Genomic DNA, 6,885 nt, shown 5'->3' on the forward strand with positions numbered 1-6,885 from the left:
CCCCCAGACCTCCAGACCCTGCGCCCCCGGTTGGGCGCTACCCCAGCGCAGCCGGAGCCTGGGAGGGGAAGTGCCCGGCCAGGGGCGCAGGGTCTGGAGGTCTGGGGGCTGCCCGGCAAACCGTGAAGCCGGTAGCGCTCGGGCAGCTGTTTCACGTGGCTGGGAGGGAGAAGGGGGAATGCGGGGCACTCAGGGGAGTGGGCAGAGTTGGGGTGGGGAAGAGGCGGAGTTGGGGCGGGCCGGGGGTGGGGAAGGGGTGGGGCCAGGGCCCCATGGAGTGTCCTCTTTTTTTAATTTTTAAATATGGTAACCCTACCCCAGCCCCCTTACTCCGGAGCTGGCAGGCCACTGAAATCAGGCAATGCCCTACTCAGCGGGAGTCGTCTGGCCGAAGCGACTGCACCATGGACTAGGTCATTGTTCCCTGCCTTCCTGGGGGCATTTCCCTTCGAATACACAGTGCCAGGGGGTATCACCTGGTGTTCCCCGCTGCTAACAATGCAGATCCCTCCGGGTGGCAATACAGTGAGCCAAGGGAAGCCAGGGGAGACCAGTTCCTGCAGGCAGCGTCCAAGTGGCAGTGCAGACTGGGAGGATGGAGACCGTGCGAGAGGAGTCTGGGAGCCTCCAGCACAGGGAAACCATGCTTGAGGCCAGTGGTGTGTCAGCATTGCCCGCACTGCAGGGAAACCCGGGGAGGAGGATGGGTGAAGGGGCCTTGCCATGGGCTCTAACACGTCACCTCTGCTTTCCCTTTGTCTGGCAGGACCCCCTGGTGAGAGACCACCACCAAACACGCCACATTGCCACCCTCACCCGAGTCCTTGCTCCCCTGTTGTCTGTCCTCCTCCCCCTCCTGTATGCCCTGGGCCTGGTGGGTCTCATCCCCCTGGACACCACCCGCATGGACACCACCCGCATGGACCTGAATGCCCTCCCCATCCTGGGTGTCATCCCCCAGGTGGACCTCATGGGCATCATCACAAACATTAGAAACATGGCCATGGTCGCCATGGACACAAGGTACGGAGCCCTGGTCACTGGGGTGTGGGGGCCACGTTGCAGAAGAAGATGCACCATTAGCGTCAGCTCTGTGCTGGGATGCTGTGCAGGGCCCACAGCCTAAGGCTTAGCTGGGCTAGGGACTGCTCTGTTCCCAACCCGTACATGGGGCTCTGGGGACATGAGAACCCACCCTCTCTGCTCCCTGCAGCCAGGGGACATTACACCAGTCCCTGGAAACATTTTCTTTTCCCCTTAAGAGTCGGCTGTTTTCACCAGGTCCCTGGATTCCGGATTAGGGTTTGTACTGGCCAGGGCATCACTGGTTAATGTATTCAAACCTCAAACCAAACCCGCCTGCACCTACAGGCTGCTGCATCGCACCTTGTGCAGCCAAACCGGTGCAGGACCGGCCCAGCTCTGCTGGGAACCCAGGTGTTCCTAGAGTCAGTGTCAGGAAATGAAACAGAGGGAGCAGGACTAGCACGCAGCCACAGCTCAGGGCACTCGGGTGGGACGGAGAACTCAGCTCAGCACAGAATGTCAGAGCCATGACGTGGCACCTTGACACACCTCACAAAGGCAGGCTGGGTTCCCAGGGACCTCTCCAGCACGTTGGCCAGTGCTGCGCCCACCTGCATTCTGTGGCCAGCCTCACTCATGTACAGGGACACGCGGCTGCAACAAACCAACCCAGCTTACTGGGTGTGACGCCTTTGTACAAACCCGTCATCCAGCCAGAATGTCCCTCTGCCACAGAGCCCGGCGCTGGGAGCCCTTGCAGGGACTGACTCCCTGCCTGAGGCCCCGAGTCTGCACAGCGTGTGCACATGCTCAGCCTTAGCTCGTAAGCAGCACCTGGAAATCAGTGATGCTAAGTCTGAGGTACCGCCAGGCACGTGTACACGTCTTCGCCGGGCGGGGCCTTAGCGTCCTGCTGGGGACGTAGTACCGCACGTGCTGCCGCAGCCCCTGGGGTTGCTGTGGTGCAGTTAGTGGCAATTCTACTTGGCTGGGCTCAGGAGCGGGGACCTGCCCCTGGAATCACCTGGCGGGTGTCGAGAAGCCCAGCAGCATGGGCGGGTGCAGAGGTTCGGGGCTGAGAACTGGACTCAAAGCCCGGCCTCCCCCCGCAGTGCCAGGGGTTGCAGGTCGGGCCGTTTCAGTGTCTCCCTGCGCAGCCCATCTCTGCCGGGCGATTCCTTTCCAAGGTGAAGCAGCGTCCTGGTTGGCAACCAATATTGTGCAGTGAGCTCGTTGTTTAGCGTTGTGTGGTGCCCGTCCTGCTGGGCCTGGCCACTGCTTTCTCTGTGTCCAGGGCCTTCTCATCACACTGGGCATGCTCGGGGGCCAGGGCTGCAGCCCTCCCGCCTCCTTCCTGCTGGCTCGGCCTGGTCTGGAGTCCCCAAGCCTGCCAGGGCTGTTCCTGAAGGGTAGCTCGTGGGCTTGCGCTTCCCTTGAAGGTCGAATTTTCCATCTCCACTCCCCTGCCCATTCCTCAATGCCTGAGCAGTCCTGGCTCCCCCCATGCCTGCTGCAGGCCTGGCTAGGAGAGCTGCCATCATCACCCCTAGCTCTGTGCTACGGGCGAGCAGAGAAACCAGTTACTAGCCCCGGCCGTCCCTCCCAGGAGCCACCGGAAAATGACACCAATGTCAGGTCAGGAAGTGAAGGGCACCACGTACAGCTGACACGGGAGCAGCCGGAGTGTAACTGGCCAGGCACCAGGGCCAGCTCCCGTCTTGTGACACAGGCTGCGGGACGGGAACTGCTGTGAATGCAGACAGCCGTGGGAGAGGGCTATTCTCACGGTATCTAATACACGTCAATCCTTGTCCCTTTCAGCATGGAAGTGGGTCGAGCAGCAGTTCTGACTCGGATTAAGAAAGCGCCTCCCACCGGCCTGGCACATCGGTGGCACAGCAGCAGCAGAAGCCAAATACAATTTAAGAACGTCTGTTAGTTCCCTCCAGTTCGCTCTTCCGCTGCCCTTTGCTCCCTCTTCTAAACGAATGTCGTGTAACCTTGTGGCTAGTGATTCTCTTCTGTTTGGTTGGTTCAATTTCTGTTTCACTGAACCCCTCTGCCGGGTGGAATCGGCTGCAACCAGGGCCATGGTCGATACTTGGGGGTGCTCTTCACAATGCACCCCAGAATGGTGCGAGCCCCGAGCCAGACATCTGGGAAACTACACACCGTCCTGGTCACCTCTACGAGGCAATTCTTCCCCACGTGTAAGCCCTGAGTCTGGGCACAACAAACAGAAATCTTCTAGTGAGAGGCGCGGGAACAGCAAATTTACTTGGGACGAGGGAGCAGTGACTCAAACAATATGTGAAACGCCATCCCACCGTATCTTGGGCAGTATCCTTTGCCTCAGTTTTCCACCCAGCAGTGGTAAAGTCCGATGGCCGAATGTCCCTTTAACACGCCACTCCCCTGTTCCCTCTGCTGCACCCCACTCACGGTTTGTTGTGTGAGGTGAGCAAAGATCCAGCGTCCAGGAGTGTGTTCGTGGGTTCACCTCTTGCGCCCCTGTGGTGGGTGAGTGATGTCCTGCGACTGACGCTCCTGTCACGGCCACCTCTGCGGCTGCATTGGCTGCTGCGCGGCTGGGTCCTTGGTCTAGTTCAGCCCAGGCCCGCAGTGCCTTGGCCACCCAGCCCAGCTATTGGCAATCCCAGCTGTGGAATTTACTGGCTAGGTGGCATCTTTGATGCAGCTGCTCTGTCTGTCCCCGTGCCGCTGCCTTTGGCTGCACTGTGGGGATCTGAGGTCCCACCGCCGAGCCTCGTTCTTTGTGATTTCAGCTCCTAGTGATTTAAGGGGGGTGGGGGCCTCACTGCTCCTCCCTCCACTCTCCGGTGCTTCAGCCCCTCTGAAGGTTTAAGGCTCAGCCCCAGGCCAGCTCATCAGTGATTTCAACTCTAGTGGTCACTGAGCAGGAACAAGGACTCTCTGTTGGGTCTATGCAGCTTCATCTTTAATCGCTGGAGGGGGAGGGTCAAATGAAATCTAGGACCCTTAAACCAAGTCCTTCCTCCCCTCGCCCCAGAAACACCTGACCGTCACTACCCCTCGCTTAGCGAGCAAGGTGGCCTGTCAATCAGGCTTACTCCTGGGGGGATTCTGCATCAAAAAAAATTAAATTTCTGCACGATACGTTAAAATATGCTAATTTTATTTGTCAAAATAACTCTACATAATCACGCCAGTTTCAATTATTTTGGTAATTTATTTCAAAATACCGGTCAGCAAGTATGTCTGTAACAATGCAGACACACACAAATATTCCCCCAGGAGTAGAGAGTTAAAGAAACCCCTACAGCCCAGTTCCTGTTTCTCTGCCCCCTTCCCCACCGGAGGGGACACTCACTCCCCCTCCTCCCCAGAGCCCAGCCACAGCCCAGCCACACACAACCCCACGCCCCCGAGCCCAGCCGCGGCCCCCATGGCCCACTGGCCTAGACACACACACTGGAGCCCAGGGATCCACAGGGAGAAACAGCCTGATGCTGGATTTCCTGTGCACTGCCCTCTCCTTCCTTCAGGACATGCTGGGAACTGCAGCTCCTGGGAACCCTCCAGTTCCCTCCCCATTCCCCCGGCTTTGTCCTGTATTTGTGAGATGGGCTCTGAGGGTCCAGTGGCCCCTAGTGGCATTTCTGCAGCCCATTTCTGTGGGGGGAAAAGGAAATTCTGCTCACCCAACATTGATTTCTGCAAAATTCTGCACTGCGCAGTGGCGCAGAATTCCCCTGGGAGTAATCAGGATCTGCTATGGTTTGCTGCACATGACTCAGACAACATTTCACCTCCAAGAATTACGTGAAATTTAACCCAAAACAGCCCAAACTGATCACCTTGACAAAGCAGGGCTGTCTGCTGAGCATACGGGCAAAATCCATGTGTCTATGGAAATGTGGTCTGCTCCTCAGCTCCCGCAGCTTACACATCGGTGGCTGGGCATTCAGGGGCACTATGGAATGAGGTAGCCCATCCCCAGGAGGTGCTGGGTGAGCAGAATCATGGAACGACATAGTCAGTCCCTTCAGTTCTCTCCAAGTACAATCCTCTCCTCGGCTGGTGGAGTGTTCCCAGGGAAGTCCCCGCCCCTTTTGGCTCTGTCCAGCCAGGATTAACATGCTGTAGTGGCTGGGGAGGGGTCAGTGACATTATCTTCCTTATTTGTCTCGTCTCCGCACAAAGTTCCTCTGGAACAGAGGCTTCTTAGAAACAACCCTACCCCCCTAGTGCTGGTGGGACTCACTCAGGAGTTATAGGGCATGGGACTTCAGTTGCGTGATGGTGATTTGCATCAGCATGGGGGATCTGGCCCGTTGACTCCACTTGAGATGCCCCAATTGACACCAGGTGGAACCTGAGCTCATTTCCCAGATGCACTGAACATACACACACACCACACAATAGTTTTAGGGTGGGGTAGTTTATTTATTGATTTATTTTGTAGAGCACAAGCGGTGTCCAGGGCTGGATGTCATTCAGGCGACCCCAGTCGCACGTGTGCTCTAAGCTGCAATTTCCTGGTTTCACATGCACACCCTTGGGTGCGCTCCAGCTCAGACCGCCCCGTCAGGAGCCTGGCTGGGTGCTGCCACCCAGCCCGCACGCTGGTCCTCCCCATGAGGACTCTAATGGAGGTGGTAAATGCACAGGCACTCAGGAGAGCTGGGTAATGGTAGCAGAAGGAAACGAGACAAGGAGAGTCACAGAACAGTCTGGATGCAGGAGGAGGCCAGTGAAATGCAAGGCAGATGTAGCGCTGAATGGGTCATATGGGAGCATAAGGAATGGTTCAGAACTTGGGCTAACAGACCAACCTATCATTGCTAGGGAGGGGGACAGGTAACCCCCTGGTAAGAACAGGTAACAAGGCAATGGAAGTGCACTTTGCTGGTCATATCAAGACATACCAGGATGTACCAGAGGCCATCTACCCCTGAAGCCCCTCAGCGAGGGCAGGAGGAGAGGTGAGCGGGAAGAGAAGGTGCTCACCAGTGGAACACGTCAAAGCCTGGGGATGCCACTAGGATAATGAAGGCTCCAATTATTTTTCTTCTATTCTTTTTAACTATGAATAAACCTGAGGTCCAAGCTCAGTGCACAGGCCCACTTAGAAGGCATTGAGGTTGATCCCAGGACAAAGAGCCATCAGCAACAGCAGTGGGGATGTACTGCCCCCAGCACGATGCAAGCTCCACCTAGGAATGCTTGGGAAGGTGGGGGGATAGGGGCTGTGGGGCGGGTGGCTGGACACATTCTTGGATGCCAGAGATGACTCTTCCCCCTGCTGAATTGGAAAGTTTTGCTGCCCCGCTGTTTAGCACCCATAGGATCACAGCACACACACTAAGAGAGCGTTTTGTTTGCTTAGGGCATGACAAATGACATGGTATGGCTCTGAATACTTCTTTGATCTTGATTATAATTAGCACCATTAACATGAGCGACATTGTTGTTCATCATGAAAATAAAAAAAATCAGCTTCAAACTTTGGTTAAAAAAGAGACAGTCCAGAGGGCAGTTTGTACCAACCGCTCAGGGCCTGCTTACAACCATAGAGTGGCAAGAGAACAAAACAAACCAAGGAATATCATGGGTGTGTGTATTGGCGACGGAGAACGTGCGCATTCTCCTGAACTAACATATCCACCTAATGAACCTGTCGAAGAAGCCGGGTTGGGAGAGGCTGACATAGTCCTTCTCCCGGAAGATGGCAGCTCGGTCCCCTAGGCCAATCTTCAGCAGGACATCCATGTCCACATCACTCCCGAGGGCCACCACTGTGGGCATGACGTCATACTTCTTCATGGAGTCAATGGACTCATTGAGATTTGTGCTGCCCGTGATGCCGTCGGTAAT

General features: G+C 56.4%; 1 long non-coding RNA gene across 1 annotated transcript; it reads left to right on the forward strand.

Moving 5' to 3' along the window:
* The first annotated feature begins 657 nt into the window (after positions 1-657).
* Positions 658-6,737, forward strand: LOC135978682 (uncharacterized). The gene is made up of 2 exons (XR_010596058.1): positions 658-1,023; positions 2,848-6,737. It is a non-coding gene; the product is annotated as an uncharacterized LOC135978682 (long non-coding RNA).
* The last annotated feature ends 148 nt before the right edge of the window (positions 6,738-6,885 follow it).

The sequence above is a fragment of the Chrysemys picta genome, unplaced genomic scaffold, assembly GCF_011386835.1.
Source record: "Chrysemys picta bellii isolate R12L10 unplaced genomic scaffold, ASM1138683v2 scaf392, whole genome shotgun sequence".
NCBI classification, from domain to species: domain Eukaryota; kingdom Metazoa; phylum Chordata; order Testudines; family Emydidae; genus Chrysemys; species Chrysemys picta.